Source organism: Anabrus simplex, chromosome 11 (assembly GCF_040414725.1).
Source record: "Anabrus simplex isolate iqAnaSimp1 chromosome 11, ASM4041472v1, whole genome shotgun sequence".
Classification (NCBI taxonomy): domain Eukaryota; kingdom Metazoa; phylum Arthropoda; class Insecta; order Orthoptera; family Tettigoniidae; genus Anabrus; species Anabrus simplex.
Genome location: NC_090275.1, coordinates 46,897,741 through 46,918,765, shown reverse-complemented (window position 1 = coordinate 46,918,765; position 21,025 = coordinate 46,897,741). Strand labels below are relative to the sequence as shown.

General features: G+C 42.4%; 1 protein-coding gene across 1 annotated transcript in view; it reads right to left on the bottom strand.

Annotated features, from left to right (window-relative positions):
- Positions 1-287, bottom strand: part of LOC137502691 (UDP-glucosyltransferase 2-like) — a 39,316-nt gene extending 39,029 nt beyond the window's left edge. The window contains exon 1 of the mRNA XM_068229652.1: positions 214-287. The gene's annotated coding sequence lies outside the window, so the exon portion shown is untranslated. The remainder of the gene's footprint in view (positions 1-213) is intronic.
- Positions 288-21,025: the final 20,738 nt, after the last annotated feature.

Genomic DNA, 21,025 nt, shown 5'->3' with positions numbered 1-21,025 from the left:
TCGGAAGATAGTGAGTACGAATCCCACTGTCGACAGTCCTGAAGAGAGTTTTCCGTGGTTTCTCATTTTTACACCAGGCTGAACCTTAACTAAGGCCAGGGCCACTTCCTTCCCACTCCTATCTCATCGTCGCCATAAGACCTATCTGTGTCGGTGCGACGCAAAACAAACAATAAATAAATTGTATTAAGATTTTAACACTGAAGTACTTGCCTGTTTTAAATATGACCTAAACTGACCGAGCGACTACAGTTGACACTTCGCGTGGCTGCGGCACGAGACTGCTGATTACGACTTCTGATATTACTGGAGCTGTTTATATAAGTGACTGTCTTATCTTGATTGCTGTGTCATTTTGGTAGCATGATATGAAGTGGAGAAAATGTACGAGTCATGTTGTCATTATCGGTATAGCCTATACTTCGAGAAAAAAAATGATCAACAGCTGGCTGCTTGATAGCTGAGTGACATAACCACTGGACTCTCATCGAGGCGACTGTGGTTCTAAAACCCGACGTTCCGGCCATTCCATGTGAGATCTTAAAAGTCTCCTTGTTGTGGTTCGGATTACACGAAAAGCTGACGTGAAACTACAGATTGGCTTTTCTTTTTCAAAAACAATCCAAGAAGACATTTTCAGTGGATAATTGAACGAGCGAGTGGAATAAAGATAATCGAAACTGGTTATAACTTTAGACGATAGTCGCACAAATCAGTTTTGGTTAAAAAAAATCTCTAAGGTTTAGGCTGCACATCTAAGGTGCGTCCACACCAAGATGTTTTGGTTAACTTTGTTAATAAACACAATTAACCAACAATGTTCGTGAACATTTTTTACTGTTAATGAACAGAATAGCGTGTTAGTTAACTTTCCGAGCATATCCTTAACTTTTGTGAATGAAACTTTTCATTAACTTTTCGTGTTTTCGTTAACATTTCGGTTCGCACATGCGCAAGGACGCAATTACAGCACGCAAATTCGTAGCGCGGAATACGATGCTTTCTTATTTCTTCTAAAAATTGACTATCAGATCGCAAGCGAAAGTTCTAATACACAGTATTTTCGAAACGTTCTCCACTTTACTTTGGTGTTTGGCCGCAGCGCGTGACCTTGAGTGTGCCGCGCTGGTTACCGGGAGCTGGCGGCTTTCTACTACAGATCTGTTCGTCTGCGAATTCAAGCCTTTTTGATCTTCGCATGTTGATTGTTAGTGTTGTGACTTTGTGCAGGACAGAATGTGGTGTCGTGTCTTTGTGCCTAACAGAGCGTGAAACTGACCTCCAACATTCATAAACATTTTACATGTTTTTTTATGGCTGATGATGACCTAGACTAAGGTCGAAACCGGTCCCATTTAAATAGAAATGTGATTGCTACGTTTCTTTCTTTTGAGTATTGAATAGGTTGAACCTCCTTTCCAGTTATTTAATTTTTAACATCAATAATTTCAATACGGAACAATGAAATTTTTATCTTTAAATGTGAGGATTGTGTCCTGGAAATTAGGCCTACTTTATTTTTACAACCTGTATACAGTGTGTATCATAAATATACCGATTGGCGGATTGTCGGAGACAATTTTTCTTTTTGAGGAAATGAGTTACTTTGTTACTACCGGGCGCGCGATTCAAATTGATGATATAGGGCCCGGATGTTTATGCAGTAATAGGTTAGAATGCAAACTTACTGAAGAGGGTAACACGTATAGACTACCCTGCACAACAGTTATGCTGTGAGGTTTGCATAAATATTAGGGGTCGGACCATCAAAATTCCTGGAATTTATGTAACTCTCACTAGCTTACGGAAGAGTGGGCCCGAGGACACTTCCTATTAACCAAATTAGTTTGCATTCCAACCTATTATTGCATAAGAATCCGGGGTCCGTAATTCCATATTTTGTGAATACTACATGTGTCATTAATATTTACAAGGGTTTTATGTAGGCTACGTATTTCGCACTTTGATATAACATAACAATCCGAGAGCTACTCATGACGATCCTCCCTACTTAAACTTCTCCAAAGGGTACAAGTAATTCTTTATGTTAGGGTGACTACAACCACGTATGGGAGATGTTGGTGTGAGAGGTTATTGAATATATTACATGGCGATGGTCCGTACCCCTAATATGTATACAATCTTCATAGCATAACTGTTGTGCAGGGTAGTCTGTACTTGTTACCCGCTTAAGTAAGTTTTCATTCTAACCTATTACTGCATAAACATCCGGGCCCTATAAAAGATGAACTTGTCGCATATGCTATGCCAGAGGGTCAGCCGCTGTCTGCTACAGTGAGTCATAGGACGGGAGGGGAAGTGGGAGACAGAGGTAATGACTTGACAAATCACACATCCTGATCAGCGTCCAAAGGTCATTACTACACCGTTGTGAACTGTGCATCGAAGTAGGAGGGGGACTTAATGAACATCCACCGTATTCAAACCACTGGGCGTATTGTTTCCTTTGTACAGTATTTCATTCCATTTACAATGTTGTGAGTTAAGGAATACACAATCGTGGGGCAGCAGCGTTGTATCTTCGAGCATGTTAAATAATAAAGAACGTTACTGCGACCAACAGACGAGACATATAATTATCTGGTACATCCCTTGACTGACAAGTGTGTCTTAATTGCAGTGTGCTCTTGTACTGTGTGTGTGGTTGCGTCTGTTTAATAAACGAACTGTGGATATTGCCTGTAAGAGACAAGGACAATTCTGTGCGAGTCGAACGGGGAAACTTGTGCTTACACGCGGAGCATTATCTCTGTGCCCATCATACACCCCACTTTCCCTCCCTTCCCTTCTCTGAAGCACGGAAAGGCAATCCTGTCCGAGTCGAACGAGGAAACTTGTGCATACGCGCGGAGCATTATCCCTGTCCCCATCATACACCCCACTTCCTCTCCCTTCCCTTCTCTGAAGCACGGAAGGGCAATCCTGTCCGAGTTGAACGAGGAAACTTGTGCATACGCGCGGAGCATTATCCCTGTCCCCATCATACACCCCACTTTCCCTCCCTTTACCAAAGTGCCCTCATTTTCTCGATAATACTTTTCTCCGCCAATTCGACTGCACCATCGTTGTTTACAAAACACGTAAAGCATATCTGTTTTTTTTTTTGTCGGTATAGTTATGATATAATCTGTATAGCATGAAGAATTGAATGATAGAGGGCTGAGCTCATTAACTCTGTTCTTGTTTCAGATTTCATCTTGTTTGAAGAAATCTCATATCTTCAGCCTCATATTTGGAACGGTCTGGCAAACAATTAAGGTAAGTCTACTTTTTTTGTTGATGCTTAGTTTCTGTGTTCGGAACCGACGTAAGGTCCCTCTGTGGGTAGGAGGGTATAATACATCCACGGTATCTCCTGCGTATATGAAGAGGAGACTGACGGCGTAACATGGTGTCCACAGGTCCCCTAGCCCAGGCATCATCAATCGAGAGCGAAATGCCTTCGGAGCCAGTTTGTTCCCCGCTCTTGAGGAACGAGAGCAGCTTTGCGAGCAAGTAGGGGAAGTGCATGGCGTACTACGCACTGGCCAGTGGCGCAAAGGTATAGCACATCTCTCTGGACAGGTTAGACTGCGACACGATACGCGTGAACTCACGTGAGCTGACAGTAGTGTGTTCCCGCCTTTATCCTCACACCACACGACGTTCAAGCCTAGTCGGTTAATGTTGCATTTACTATGGAAGGGAGTTCAGCACAACGTAGGCCATCGACGCCAACAAGTTTCAAATTTTCTTTAGGGAGAAGAGTATTTGATACTTCAAGAAAATAACACACAACATGTTTAATATGTAATAAAATATTAAATCAGATTTAAAAAAATTAATCTGCAGCGCCGTTGTTCCTTACGCCATTTCAACAAGTATGAAAAAAATATGAAGGCCGGGAGAGCATACCGTTACTAGAAAAACTTAAAAATAACACATTTGAGGATGTACAGTATGTACATTTCATATTATCCTACTGTCCGCCTCCGTAGCATAACGGTTAATGTTATTAGCTGCCGTCCTCGGGGGCCTGGGTTCGATTCCCGGTACTGCCAGAAATTTTAGAATGGCAGGAGGGCTGGTATGTGGTTGAAATGGTATATGCAGCTCACCTCCAATGGGGGTGTGCCTGAAAAAAGCTGCACCACCTCGGGATGAGGACACGAGTTTACTTTATTATCCTACTCAGTCTTTGTTTATATTATAATGTTTGATAATTCCTCAGAGATGATTTACTTATGTACCGGTATATATTTCATTGGTGTTGTTCATATGGTAAACATTTCCGAGCGACAAGTACAGTACCGCCACGGTATGCAACCCGCCTGTCCGCTGCTCTCTTGTCACGTGACTGACAGCCGTCCTGAGCGGAGCAAGTAACACCGGCTCCCTAGAGCAAGTACGTGATGACGTCTGCCCTAGCCGATTCTAGCGTAGCTTCCACTTACTTATGCTAGTCTCCTCCTTATTATCTTGTTACCCTACCTTTACGAGGCATAAAAACCCTTTATAGGGCAAAACTTTTTTTTGTTCATAATGGCTAAAAAGTAACATACTTACCTTCTAAAGTAAATATTGGAATCAACAAACCTTTAATCAATAGCAGCTAAATCCTTTTACGATAATCACCACTAAAATTGTTTGGCAAAATTTTAACCACAATCCTATTAGGGACATGCATATTTTGTGGTCAATAAATTAACCACATCCATAAATTATATTCATTGATTGAATTTGTTTATTGGACTATGTTTTGAATATACACTGACTGACAGAGCAAATCCAACACCAAGAAGGAGTGGTCAGAACTCTATGCCAATTGCAGGGTAGACTGACGTCACTGAGGTATGCTCATGATGTGAAATGCGCCGCTGTGCTGCGCACGTAGCGAACGATAAATGGGACACGGCGTTGGCGAATGGCCCACTTCGTACCGTGATTTCTCAGCCGACAGTCATTGTAGAACGTGTTGTCGTGTGCCACAGGACACGTGTATAGCTAAGAATACCAGGCCGCCGTCAACGGAGGCATTTCCAGCAGACAGACGACTTTACGAGGGGTATGGTGATCGGGCTGAGAAGGGCAGGTTGGTCGCTTCGTCAAATCGCAGCCGATACCCATAGGGATGTGTCCACGGTGCAGCGCCTGTGGCGAAGATGGTTGGCGCAGGGACATGTGGCACGTGCGAGGGGTCCAGGCGCAGCCCGAGTGACGTCAGCACGCGAGGATCGGCGCATCCGCCGCCAAGCGGTGGCAGCCCCGCACGCCACGTCAACCGCCATTCTTCAGCATGTGCAAGACACCCTGGCTGTTCCAATATCGACCAGAACAATTTCCCGTCGATTGGTTGAAGGAGGCCTGCACTCCCGGCGTCCGCTCAGAAGACTACCATTGACTCCACAGCATAGACCTGCGCGCCTGGCATGGTGCCGGGCTAGAGCGACTTGGATGAGGGAATGGCGGAACGTCGTGTTCTCCGATGAGTCACGCTTCTGTTCTGTCAGTGATAGTCACCGCAGACGAGTGTGGCGTCGGCGTGGAGAAAGGTCAAATCCGGCAGTAACTGTGGAGCGCCCTACCGCTAGACAACGCGGCATCATGGTTTGGGGCGCTATTGCGTATGATTCCACGTCACCTCTAGTGCGTATTCAAGGCACGTTAAATGCCCACCGCTACGTGCAGCATGTGCTGCGGCCGGTGGCACTCCCGTACCTTCATGGGCTGCCCAATGCTCTGTTTCAGCAGGAAAATGCCCGCCAACACACTGCTCGCATCTCCCAACATGCTCTACGAGGTGTATAGATGCTTCCGTGGCCGGCGTACTCTCCGGATCTCTCACCAATCGAACACGTGTGGGATCTCATTGGACGCCGTTTGCAAACTCTGCCCCAGCCTCGTACGGACGACCAACTGTGGCAAATGGTTGACAGAGAATGGAGAACCATCCCTCAGGACACCATCCGCACTCTTATTGACTCTGTACCTCGACGTGTTTCTGCGTGCATCGCCGCTCGCGGTGGTCCTACATCCTACTGAGTCGATGCCGTGCGCATTGTGTAACCTGCATATCGGTTTGAAATAAACATCAATTATTCGTCCGTGCCGTCTCTGTTTTTTCCCCAACTTTCATCCCTTTGGAACCACTCCTTCTTGGTGTTGCATTTGCTCTGTCAGTCAGTGTACATTCAGAGAAGAAAATCAAAAATATCTCAAGTGGAGAAGCTAAATTCACAGTACATTGGGTCCAAATGGGCGAGAGAATACAAAGCTTTGAAAACTATTGGGCTCTTTTGCTCTATTAGTAAAATTATACTGTGGAGGCTGCCGAGTTAGACTCGAGGAGTCTGAATCTGGTTCAGTATCAGAATATGAATCGGATGTTGAAACTAAAGATTGCTGGCTGTTATCTGCTTGGTCCGGGTCAGCTGGATCATACATGATCCCATCCGAATCCTCTTCCATCAACTGTGCACTGATGGTACCTGTCAATGCTTCGCCACTGCTCGTACTAGTAACTGCTACTGGTATGGCTAAGGCATCCTCAGCATCCGAATCACCACCGGCTTCTGAATCTTTTCCTAGTGTATCCCACAGTTCCTCAATTTCAGATGTTCGTAGACGTGGCATGCTTCTGCGACAGTAAATATAAGAAAAATATAAGAAAAACTGATTTATTAAAATAAAAGATACAATAATCATGCACCACCATTAAGTCTCTCTTCATCCAAGACTTCATTTTGCACTATGGACTTTGTATACTGTTTCAAAGAGCATCTAAACAAGCTGTAATACGTTTACGAGAGTTTTCAAGTTACTGCTTTCATATTATTATCTCCATATCATCTAAGCACAATACATTCTTATCAATATTTCAACTTTAGTCTACAAAACACACGTTGTACTCACCTAATATCACAGTAAAACTGCAGGAAACTGGAGAATAACCAATAATTTAGCAAGAAAAGCAAGACCTGCAAAATGAAAATGTGAGGTTAGATTGGACAGCTGGTTACAAATCCTAAAGTATAATCACATATTTGGCTACAACTTTCGCAATCAATTACAGTCATAGCAAAAACTATTACTTTTACTAATAACTCACTGATATAACATAGTATTATGAAAATAAATAACAGACATATTAACTTACCAGCTGAATAAACTTCGTGTGCTGCTATTAGCTATCGGAAATGCACTGTGGTTAAAATTTTGACCACAAAAAAACGCGGGCGCTTTTCTCTGGTGGCCCTACTAAAAACTAAGGTTGTGGTTAATGTTGGGACCATAAAGCGTTCTAGCTGAACACTGATGATGAGAAGGTTGAGTTTTGTAGCTAAATACAATATATGTTCAACCTTATTCAAGGTGGTTAATTAATTAACCACTATCCTATAAAGGGTTAAGGAGTCTTACATTTTCACGCCCTTTGTGGCTCTTCACAGCCGGGCTAATTAGCTCGTACTGTAGAGCGCCGGCCTTGTGAGTCCAACTTGGCAGGTTCGATCCTAGCTCAGTCCGGTGGTATTTGAAGATGCTCAGATACATCAGCCCCGTGTCGGAGATTTACTGGCACGTAAAAGAACTATTGCGGGACACAATTACGGCACTTCAGCGTCTCCGAAAATCGTAAAAGTAGTTAGTAGGACGTAAAAACAAGGCTCTTCAGATCTCTTCCACTTTCCTCTGGTTTGCGCATGCCTAAAGAATGAAAGCAGACAGAATTCCAAGAATAAGTCTGGAGGAGAGGTGTGAGGGAAAGAGGCCAAGTGGGAGACCGATAAATAGATGGATGGACCAGGTTAAGGAGGATATTGCAGAACAAGAAATGGAGGTGAAAATCGTACACACAATTTTTTGCTAATGGCTTTACGTCGCAGTGACACAGATAGGTCTTATGGCGACGATGGGATAGGAAAGGCTTAGGAGTTGAAAGGAAGCGGCCGTGGCCTGAATTAAGGTACAGCCCCAGGATTTGCCTGGTGTGAAAATGGAAAACCACGGAGAACCATCTTCAGGGCTGCCGACAGTGGGATTCAAACCGACTACCTCCCCTATGCAAGCTCACAGCCGCGCGCCCCTAACCGTACGGCCAACTCGCCCGGTTCAGTGATCCCTTGCATGTTAGAATGACGTATCTCGATGTTCAGAACATGTTTGTAAATTCAGTACGGTTTGTTTTATATCGCTCGTGTCCACTAGGTATCCAAATGAGTTTGATAATAATTAATTAATAGCGTGTGGCCTGGTGTAGGTCTTTCAAGCTGACGCCGTATAGGCGACCTGCGTGTCTAAGAGGATGGGGCCCTACCTATGATGAATTCTAATGATGAAGATGGCACACAAACCCAGCCCCCGAGCCATCGGAATTAAACATTAAAATCCCCGACCCGGCCGGGAATCGAACCCGAGACCCTCTGTACCAAAGGCCAGCATGCTAACCATTTAGCTATGGAGCCGAACAATTTGATTAATGCATCAATCTGTTGAACAGGAGTTCAAGGTTTGAATGTTAATGGCCTTCACGTTGTTATCTTCTTAAGCACTGGAACATGACTGGCTAAGAGAAGCTACTTACCAAGGATATCTGTCTGTGGCAATCATTTTCCCAGTTTGACATTCTTTGGTTGCCCAGGTAGAGTATCTACCTCCCATTTCCATAGTACTTTCTCAGGGTGCTCCGCAAAGGCACCTAACAAGGCTTGTCTCTTATCTTCTTTCAGCTTTTGTCTCTGAAGGTTGGAACCCAGACTGAAGAAAATAACTCCTTCTGTAGCATTGTCTAGAAATTCTTGCAAGTCCTGTGGAGAAATACAAGACTATTTTATAATATGACATGAACTGCATTTGCGTTGTACGTAATACCATAATTTTCCAACAACTTATGTCCCTAAATAAATAAATAAATGATAATAAATGACATGAATAAATAGCCGGCGATCTAATTAGGAAATCACACTGCAATGGTTCAACCTTGCCGGTTAATTGTAGTTCTCCGCGACGTGTGCATGACTGATTCAAAGTTGTGTTATCCCTCTGTGAGACAATTGCACTTCTGATTTGATACTTGACTTTGACACACACTTTTCTTCTAAATGTACTTGTGACTCTTGTTTCTACACTGTTGATAACCGAGCCTGTGTCCAGTGCGGTTACGGTAAAGAAGCGGGTCATCGCCAGTTCGCTTGTGGGCGCTCTTAAATGCTATTAGAAATATGGATTAAATTGCGAGGAACAAGATAAGGTGTGGAAATGCTGTATTATTGTAAAGTTACCTGACATATACAACTTTGAACAGTGCACGATATTTGATTAAGTGAGCACATGATGACAATGTTTACTCGCCGACTGAGTTTTGATTACGTCATGCCTAACGTCATAGGCCAGGGTGTAATAGAGAGAGAATTGAGTTGAATTGAATTGAATTGAATTTATTGATAGTGTACATGCCACTGAGACTGAAAAGCCCCTTTATGTAGCATCTTCACATAATAATATACAGGATTATGAACACACTAACTAAATGTTTATAATAAAAACCAAACCCCATGGCACTACAGCCCTTGAAGGGCCTTGGCGTACCAAGTGACCGCTGCTCAGCGCGAAGGCCTGCAGATTACGAGGCGTCATGTGGTCAGCACGACGAATCCTCTCGGCCGTTATTCTTGGCTTTCTAGATCGGGCGCCATCTCACCGTCAGATAGCTCCTCAATTCTATTCACGTAGGCTGAGTGGACCTCGAACCAGCCCTCAGGTCCAGGTAAAAATCCCTGACCAGGCCGGGAAAATGCAGTAAAATAGATTATAAGTAAGAAAATAAAACATTAAGCCTTTTTATTATTTTAGAGTACAAGAATCTGAAGTAAAAGCAGAGTGCAAAACAATTCTCTAAGAAATATACATATTTCTGATTGTTAGACACAGCCCCTTGCGTACTTCTCCAGGAAGATAGATGTTAAGGACTGCTTTAGTTGAGTAAAGTATTTGCGAAACGGTGAATATTAGAGACGTTAAAGACACGTGACGGAATGCAGTGCAAACAAAGGAATTGTTAAATTTAGTGGTACAGAGGAGGTGAATTTGAAGGGTAGAGAGAGAGATAGGGAATTAATATGCAAAGGCTAAGTCCGAATTATCGCTATTGCGCATACGTGGTGAATTTTATCATTTAGCAGTACAGTATACTAGGAACAAAATTAAACATTTTACAATTTTTTAAAACTCAGCAGTTTGCAATTAATATTAATTTCCGTCATAAACAGCGTCGGGAACATGCATTCTGTTAAATATGATTGAAATACAATGAAAGCAGATGGTGGGTTATTGAATACTGTTGACACTTACTGTCGATACTGGTTTATGCATGTCCGTTGTTATTTTCTTTCTGAAAATGAGGAATCTACTGAGTGACAGAAGCCTCAGCTTGGAGATGCATGACAAGTACGTGAGAGGTGGTGGTGGTGGTGGTGGTGATTATTGTTTTAAGAGGAAGTACAACTAGGCAACCATCCTCTGTAAGTACGTGAGATGCTACTGTATATACACTGCTTCTGTACATGAACTCTGATAAGAGAATACATGCCTTAGAGATGTGGGTGTTCCTAACCATGTTACGGATCTCGTGGACTGACCACTTCTTCAATGCTGCCGTACTCAGACGCATGAGGAGGGAACAAATGCGATGTGTACAAAAGTAAGTCAGCCTACTTTGGGCATATTATGAGGAAATACAACTTTTTCTTTTTGGCTTTAAGTCGCACCGGCACAAAGAGGTCTTATGGCGACGATGGGATAGGAACAGCACTGGAATGGGAAGGAAGCGGCCGTGGTCTTAATTATGGTACAGCCCCAGCATTTGCCTGATGTGAAAATGGGAAACCACCGAAAACCATCTTCAGGGCTGCTGACAGTGGGATTCGAACCCACTACCTCCCGGATGCAGGCTCACAGCTGTGCGGCCCTAACCGCACGGCCAACTCGCCCGGTGGAATGAAAAGTACAACCTATTTAAATGGATCATGCAGGTTAAAATTGATGGTCGTAGAGGTCGCAGTCGAAGGAAACATTACAGGACTAGATTCTAGTAGACTGATGAGGACAGACGAACATCGTACAGACTTCGCTGTGATTGCAGCCAGCCTTCAGTAACGGAGCAGGCACTACAAGAAGAGGAAGAAGACGAAGAAGAAGAAGAAGAAGAAGAAGAAGAAGAAGATACTTTATTCAAATTTTGAAGCTTTGACATTTCGAATACATGGTTAGAATTGAAAAGTTGTGGAATTGTCTTGTAAATACGTAACTTCGTGTCGTGCAAATAATTTATAGTGCATATGAAATACAAAGAAAGAGTGTTACTAGTGTAATTTTCCACTGGGGGTGAAAATTGGGCAGTTATATTTTCGACAAGAAATTGCAACAATCAAACTTCCAGTGGATTCTGAGTATTATATTACAATTTAATTTGTATTACCAAGTAATTTAGAAGTACTGTGCGTTAATTTCGAGTCGTTTCTGACAGTGTTACATGCGAAAATCGTTAAATAGTAATATTCCAAGTTTTCAGGTGTTAAACATTGGACTATTCTGAATATGCGTCCGATCATCAATACGGCAACCTAGTTCTGCACGATTTTCCGGTGTCACGATATTACAGAGGTGTGAAAATTATTAGACTCAAACTAGAAGACAAAAACTTAAACTGTGTTAGTTTTACTTTTTGCCCTCATTTGTATTTCTAATTTGTTCCATGGAAATCACATTTTTTTCAATCTCGTATTCATCCGACTTACTAACCTTTTTGAAATATTGCATTATTCGTATTTTATAAATGTTATATTGAGATTGCACATTTCTGTTTGGTCTGTTGCTAAACATTAGTTTCCAAGAGATTCGATTGCAAATAGTACAAAACACAGTGAATTACTACCGCTCAAGTAAGGCAATGTATCACAGAACCACTTCATGTAATTCCATTTTATCTAATTACACTCAAAAGAGAAATTAAAAATCCTCAACATTGGAAGTTAATCATATTGATAGAGGAGTCTATTGAGTATAATATCGTGACTGATGTAACTGAAAGAAAACGTAACTTGCCTTCTATGATTTACTTTAAACAAACAAGAAGTAAAACGCACGGAAGCTCCACTCTAGCATAAAACCGTTTTTATGGGCAGGCAAGTCATACGACGGTACAAATATGAAAAAAAAGTGTTGAGTCTAATAATGGTCACAGCTCTGTATTTTTAGGAGATTTACTTGCTTTAAAACGCCTTTACCTTGGTTTATATTCAGTACTAACTTATATATATTGCTGTTTTGTAACAACATGGTTGCCTTTTTTCATGTGGTATGTTAACCATATGACACCATAAACATGGCTAGCATGCCATTCCCTAAGCCAACTTCGAAAATATGATGCATGTTTTATTCCGTAAAAATGGAGAAATGTATGATTTTCTGACCTAAGTTTATTTTTTGTGCATGGTAGAATTCACCCTTTAGGTTAAACAATTTTTGAAACCTGAATTGGTGATGGTCTACTCCTTTACTCTAACCGCCCAATGTTACACAAATGAGTTGTGTGTGTTGTCTTCATAGCATAACGAGTAGAAGTTAATAGTGTTATAATTCCCTCACTTATCCGTGGTGGTTAGTGGATCAGCTGCCATTTAGCGCTGCGAGTGATTCTGGCGATAGTCAAACAGGTGTTAGTATCCCCCTGTAGATAAGTTAGTTCACGAAATGCGGGCGTGAAGTACATTCAACCGAGTTTCTATCCGTGTCAAAAGGCTAATACAGTGTCAGTACTGTTCCTTGTGCGTGATATGCAACGGTAATAATAATTTCTTGTGGCTATTTCTCCTTGTAAGGCAGACCCTCCGACGAGGCTAGGTGGCATCTGCCATGTGTAGGTAACTGCGTGTTATTGTGGTGGAGGATAGTGTTATGTGTGGTGTGTAAGTTGCAGGGATGTTGGAGACAGCACAAATACCGAGCCCCCGAGCCATTGGAATTAACCAATGAAGGTTAAAATCCCCGACCCGGCCGGAAATCGAACCCGGGACCCTCTGAACTGAAGGCCAGTACGCTGACCATTCAGCCAACGAGTCGGACATATGATACGGTGGGAGAGTTATAAGTTCTTGTTAAATAATACTTATGCCGCTCTGCTCTATTCCGGGTTGTAGATCGAGATACAATAATATACCCAGAGTTAGGCATTTTTTAGCTCGCCGAAACAAAACAATCTCTTGAAGTGTCGATTCTTCTTCAGCATAAAGGGAATACGAAGCGACTTTTGAGCTCGGAAATCTGCCAAGTCTGTTCGCAAACTTTCAAAAGTAGCTGACACTGTTGTGAGTATTTTAAATTCAGTTTTGTGTGTAATCTCCTGCATGTATTTTGAATTTAAAGTTTACTAGAGGACTCGTGCTCCTTCGCAGCATTCGTTATAAATAGGTGAGATAACTCGTCTTGATACGCCTGTCGTAGTCATATTGCTTTGTCTGCAATTTTCAATGGTTTTATGAACATTTAATAGGAAGCACGTTATGGTATGCCACAGTTCGTAGTCAGAATTCATCCATTCTGACGTCATCATGCCTTCTGATTGGTAAAACTCTATCCATATATTCGCTTTCTAATCCTGCAGTTCTGAATGTAAAACTTGGTATTGTGTCGTAAAAGGCAATGGTATTTTTAATCGCAGTTTTTTCTATATAGAACGATTGTCTTGTGAGCTCTTATCTTAGACTCGAAGGAGCATTTTTTTTTTTTGGCCAGCCAGAGAACTTTATTAAGATATATGGCCTTCACTCTTTCTAGTGTAGGTAGGTTCTCCTTCGATAAGTGTTCCTTGGGTCTGTTTGTACGTAGACTTTTTCCTCTTAGCAGCATCTAAGTTATTAGGAACGTTCTGCCATCTGTTGAATTTATTCGGAAGCTAGGAAAGGTTAGAGAATCAAAAGAGTTTCTAGTAGAAAATAGTATTCTTCCGTGATCAGAGGAAGTGCATACTCTCTGGATTGACGCGTTGTAATCAAACATGGCTGCCTGCAATGACATTACTAAAGATGAAAAATCACAATCAAAGTGTTAGTTGCTTAGCAACCTGCTTAGTACAGAATGTATTGCGGGTTAGGGCAAGCCTTCGCCTGCAATTATTGGAGTGATCATTAAATGATTTGATTTTATGATTTCTCAAAGTTCGCTAAACTTAGAGACCTAGCTATGTCTCATGATTCACCGGCAGGTAATTCTGGAGAGAAAACAAAAATGGATTTTCCAAAGCTACACTACCGCTCATTAATTTCAATATACCCTGGTATTTTAGATTTAAAGCACAAATCAAACGTTATTTCTCACAAAAGATAATTATATTAACTTATTAACATATATAATACAATCACAAATATTATATTTTACTTTCATCGAAGTCTCCTCCTTTGGATTTAATGACTGCCTCACAAACTCGAGGCATGCGGTCAATCAGTTTTTGTAGGTATCTTGAATCTGTATGATTCCACACATCCTTAACAATATTCCAGAGATGTTCCTTGCTGGATATATAAGCTCCCCTGATACGTCTGTCCACTTCAACCCAGACCATTTCAGTGGGATTGCAATCGGGCATTTGGGACGGCCATACCTTATATTTCAGTACTTCCTGTTTTTCCTTTGATGCAATGTAGTTCGTACTGTATGCTGACCGATGTTTTGGGTCATTATCCTGTTGTAAGGTGAACCCTTTCCCTATTAAGCGCAATCCACTTGGTACTGCATGATACTGAAGTATGCGGTGCTACTGCTTCTGATCCATACATCCTTCTATTTTCACAATGTCGCCAACTCTATCTCCGGCAAAACATCCCCAAACCATAATAGAACCTCCGCCGTGTTTAACTGTAGGTAGAATACACTGCTGGGATACCCTTTCCCCTACAAATCGGCGAACAAATATTCTCCTTCTGGTTCCAAAAATCTTGAACTTCGATTAATCGGTGAATAACACATTCGTCCACTTTTCCGATGTCCAATTACGATGTTTTCTAGCCCATTCAAGTCTCTGTTTATTTATGGGCCTTAGAAGGGGTTTTCTTGCTATGACACATCCTTTCAAGCCGGCTTCAATCAGTCTCCTTTTTATTGTTACAACATATATTTTTGTCGTATTCATTTCTACCAATTCTGCACGAATTTGGGGCGCTGTTTGGAATCTATTTCTCTTACTGGTAATTCTGATATATTTATCATCACTTTTACTTGTTTTGCGAGGTCGTCCTGGTCGTGGTATGTCCTTACTGCTACCTGTTGTCTTCTGGCGGTAAAGGGTTTATTGCACTCTCCTATAGACGCACTACACTTTCGCAATTTGGCGAGTGGATAAACCTGCTTGGCTAAGTGCTACAATTGCAGCACGTTTTTCTATGGATATCTCCACTCGTGAAGCCATACTAGCGATGTGCACACTTCAACTGTCACGAAGGAACTGACACACAGAAACCACATGTTGTGTATCGTAGCAATGTTTGCCGTTCGCTGCAGATATCAAATCACTACAGGGAACAACATAGATGCACCAAATGCGGCGTCCGTCGGCAAATAGGTAAACAAACATATCCGATAGGTACACATCGTTTATGTACACAACATTGGTTGTTGGGTACTATTGTATCTCGATGACCACAAACAAAATTCATGTCATGTGTACAACTGTTGTACTATTCCTTTGCTTCCTCAACCGTACCCACGGTATTAGACCGTATCTACAGAGAATGAGATGCCAAATATTGGGTGTATTGAAATTAATGAGCGGTAGTATATTTTAGTAAACTTTTTTAATATATAGACATGCTCCTGTAAAACTGTTTTCCAGTTTAACAATGGCCAATGTTGTTGTAAAATAAAGAACAAAGCTAGCTAGTAGACCTGGCTGAAGTTCATTGACCACATGTAGGGCATTTTTTCCCGAGACAGTGCATGGTGGGGATGGAAGCGAAGGGAAGCTCCTAGTGACAGACTGGATAATGAGGTGCAGCCACTCTCTTATGGGGAAGGAGTGTCCTTGTCATTGACAGGGACATCTGGGAGGCAGATAACTATCACACCAGCGTGTAGAGATAAGGAAGTCAGACACTCTTCACCTTGCTACCTCACAGTCTCAAGAACGAATTTGTAATACGGATTTTTTAATAAATTTTGTGCAGTAGGGGAAAACTGTTGCGACACCAAATTCATTGTCTCGCCCAGTATACAGTTCATAGTAGAGCTGTGCAAAATAACGTGTAGGCTCACTGAAGCTCATTCACGAGCAAAGGAACCCGCTCAGTCTAGACTTGTTCAGAGCTACCTGCTTGACCACTCTGTTCAATGAGTGTTTGGAAGGACCAAGCTCGAAATCGCCCAGCTTCACTGAACAAATGAGCTACCGAAGAAAACTGGGACTGCTCTTAACAGGATCGGACTAATCATGGAATATGTGCTGAATCCCTTTGCACGTGGAGCAAAATTCTATCTCTTCAGAGCAACTGTGGTGCTGCCATGTAGTCGGTTCAGCATATTGTGTCCGAATATATGACAATAGCCGTCTCGGAAACCACAGATCCGGGAGAGCGTATTGTTTATTGTAATCTTTTCTTATTTTTGGTATATGAAGTATACAACATTTGGCATCCTATAGCATATTTATAAAACACAAAGAGCAATAGTCAGACCATCAGTCCTCTATCCCTAACTGAAAAGACCCCACTGAGAGCTCTGGAACATGTAGTAATCTCACAAAAAGTTGCAAAAGGTGGGAGCATGTAGTAATCTCAGAAAAAGTTGCAAAAGGTGGGAACATGTAGTAATTTCACAAAAAGGTTGCAAAAGGTGGGAGCATATAGTAATCTCAGAAAAAGTTGCAAAAGGTGGGAACATGTAGTAATCTCACAAAAAAGTTGCAAAAGGTGAGAGCATATAGTAATCTCAGAAAAAGTTGCAAAAGGTGGGAACATGTAGTAATCTCACAAAAAAGTTGCAAAAGGTGGGAACATGTAGTAATCTCAGAAAAAGTTGCAAAAGGTGGGAACATGTAGTAATCTCACAAAAAAGTTGCAAAAGGTGAGAGCATATAGTAATCTCAGAAAAAGTTGCAAAAGGTGGGAACATGTAGTAATCTCACAATAAGTTTCAAAAGGTGGGAACATGTAGTAATCTCAGAAAAAAGTTGCAAAAGGTGAGAGCATATAGTAATCTCAGAAAAAGTTGCAAAAGGTGGGAACATGTAGTAATCTCACAATAAGTTTCAAAAGGTGGGAACATGTAGTAATCTCACAAAAAAGTTGCAAAAGGTGAGAGCATATAGTAATCTCAGAAAAAGTTGCAAAAGGTGGGAACATGTAGTAATCTCACAATAAGTTTCAAAAGGTGGGAACATGTAGTAATTTCACAAAAAAGTTGCAAAAGGTGGGAGCATATAGTAATCTCAGAAAAAGTTGCAAAAGGTGGGAACATGTAGTAATCTCACAAAAAAGTTGCAAAAGGTGAGAGCATATAGTAATCTCAGAAAAAGTTGCAAAAGGTGGGAACATGTAGTAATCTCACAAAAAAGTTGCAAAAGGTGGGAACATATAGTAATCTCAGAAAAAGTTGCAAAAGGTGGGAACATGTAGTAATCTCACAAAATAGTTGCAAAAGATGCAACAAATTGTGTTTATTTCGCTTCAAGTCTCCAGATACGTATATTGACCTGTCTGTATGAAAATAGCTAGATATTTGGAAAGGGACTGCACCCTAAATGATGATGATGATGATGATGATGATGATGGGGACGGTCGGTGTCTGCAAATAGCCTACTGCTGTCCGTTAACATTGAGAGTTCTGCTCAAGGCTTACCGTCTCCATCACATCAACAGAACATAATTATGTCCTCATTCGGTATGGACACTGCGGAAAGGTTTAGGATGAATCCAGGCTTTTGGCACACAACGTAGCGATTAGAAATTGTTTACCACTACCTTTCCTACTCTCCTGGCTAACACACTGATGGTGAGATTTGTTTTCCATTAGTAGAACTCGAACCACAGTGTCACACTATAAAGACTTAACGATGATGGCCACTACGCGTTCTTCCCGGGTACATTAGTTGAAGTGAGTTTCATTCGTTTGTTTCCGAGCAATCAGACTATGAACCTGCTTCGACATACCTACCTTTATATACGAGGGTTTTAAATAAAGTAAATGGCAATATTGATAGAAAACAAATATTTAATGAACTAACAAGTACAATTGTATTACATTCTTTCAGTGTAGTCACAGGCAAAGTCTATTACCTTTCACCAAATGTCGTGAAGCCGTAGGGGACCGCTCGCAAGGCGTTGTCTGTTGTTAACAATGACTGAGCGTCCTACTACGCGAAGCACAGACGCCACGTCAGGATATCGACGGCCTCGGAGGGGTTTCTTCAACTTCGGAAACAGGTCGAAGTCAAAAGGACTCATATCTGGTGAGTACAGAGGGATTCCAGGACGTCCCTATGTCACCGTTGCAATAGGAGCTTGACATTGTTTGCGTCATGACAACGTGCGTTGCCATGCAACACGAAAGGTCTGTCGTCTCGCACGGGACACATACAGTATGTCGTTACAGAAATCAGCAATAGTAGTCAGTGTAGATGATTTTATTCTCAGGCACAGCATGCGTATCTCACAATCAGCATAACCTTCACCGGACTGGGTTCCTGTCGAAATTTCTGTGGACGTGGCGAATCTGGTGGCGCCATTCATTCGATTGACGCTTTAATTCAGACTCGTAGGCTCCGTGCCCACGTCTCATAAATGGCGACAATACTCGCACGTTGCATAAATACGTCTCCTTCGTTGCGGTATCTGTCCAGTTGGATGCAAGCCAGTGCATACCGGTGCCATTTCTGTACGTTTGTGAGTTGATCTGGAGCCCAACCCGACGCAATTTTCCTCATGTTAAGACATTTCATCAATATGTGTCACACCGTTTGATGACTGAGACCAACCTCTACAGATAATTCCCGGACAGTCCGTCGATGGTCTACGGAAACGAGACCACTCACGATGCCAATCTGATCTTGAGGAATGGACGGCCGACCTGTGCGGTGTAAATCTGCAGTCTTATTCCGATCCGCACCAAACGCCTTGACCCATCATGCAACCGTCGTATACGGTTATGCATTCTCGTCACAGGACAACAGCGCCGTCTGAGCGCTCCCTATTTGCGCATGCCCGATCTCCTGCAAGTGAGTGGACCACGTTGCCACTTCTTTATTTGCAGCGCTCGTAATAATCGTTATTAGTCACCTTCATTTTCGGCTGTAAACACTGCAACATCGGGGTAACATTTAATATTATATTTTCCCGTCGTATGCCCCTTTTTTGTTTCTAGCTGCTGTATAATAATGTTATTCCTTACTGTATTCAGTCAGTCAGTCAGTCAGTCAGTCAGTCAAACGCTTTAGAGCCAGTAGGAAATCGTGGATTTACTGGTAGGAAACTCTCACTGTCTCTGTGGCAACTATGACGAGGGCGTTCTTCATAGGTTTCTTCCAGTTCAAGTCTTTTCAGCCGCTTCCTTCAGCAGTTCTATCGTTGACCTCAATACTTGGCTGATCCACTGCGCACAACCTTCCAACCAGGAAATGATAAAGGCTGCTGGACCTGTTGGACTACAATGGGTGTACGGATTGTTAAAGTGTAAACAGAAACATACACGTGTGCCAGAAGACTGAGGAAAGGGAATAATATTACATCGAACCAATATTTGCTTTCAAAGTTAGGTTTCCTCTTTTCTGCAGATGTGTCAAAATCAAGAGAGTCGCGAATCCCTAGTTTTATCTTTAATGACCGCTTGATTAGATCATGTCTTTCTAAACGGTGAGTTCCACCAGATAGTGATAATACCACTTGAGATTGCCACCTTTGATGCTGAGATCAGGGAGCCCAGATATTTGAAACCATCTGTTTGTTCAATGTCGGTAGATGCAGGGTGGGTGTCCAATCATAAGTGGCCACGCCTGGTCCGTGGTCCAACAGCTCTGCACTCTGACCGGCCAACCGAGAAGAGGAGGGGTGGCCACGCCTCTACCGTGGCTTTACGCCTCTGCATTCGGGAGACGGGACAGGGCTGGACCTCACGGCTGGCCCCAACCGTCGGCTGTCCTGAGAATGGTTTTCCGTGATTTTCCATTCTCCTGCACTAAGGCGAATGCCGGGACATTCCTCAGTATAGACCACGGCCGTTTCTCCGAGCATCTCCTTCACCGCAACAAATCTCCCGGCCTGAGAGACGGCGTCAGCGTCTAAAGGGCCCGCCTCCCCCTTCAGGGACGGAATGAAAACATGTTATTAATAGTATTTGTTCAACAGGTCCACCGTTGAGAGTCATTTATACTTTACTTCCATATGCACAGATGCAATTAATCTGTCTTGCTCTTATTTTCAGACCCACTTTGCTCTGTCATTAACATCCTGCTCGTTTGCTATTTATTTTCCGTCGCACCGACACAGGCAGGTCTTATGGCGACAGTAGGATAGGACACCAGGGCCAGGTATGGAAAGGAAGCGACCGTGGCCTAAATTAGGTACAGCAAAGGCATATGTCTGCTTTCAAAATGGGAAACCACGGAAAACTATCTTCAGGCCTGCCGATAGTCGCGCTAATATCCTCCAGCAGTGTCTGAGCTAAAACCTGTGATTCCTCTTTTACAGCTATATCGTCGGCTTAATTCTCATCTTTGAACGATAGCCCGTTAGCGCCACATGTTGCCCCCGTTCAGTCTTCCGTACTCTTTATCATAATCCAACCTATAAAAATGTCGAGGAGCCAGGGACTATGAATACAGATCTGTGGTGCTTCTGCCTGTTTTGACTCTGAGAACAGTACCATCATAGTAGACACGCATGATATTTGCGACCTTGTTCGTTATGCCAATTGGAAGCATACCCTTCCACATCGAGTTTCTGTGAACCCTGTCGGGAGCGTTTTTGAAATTGACCAACACTACGACGGT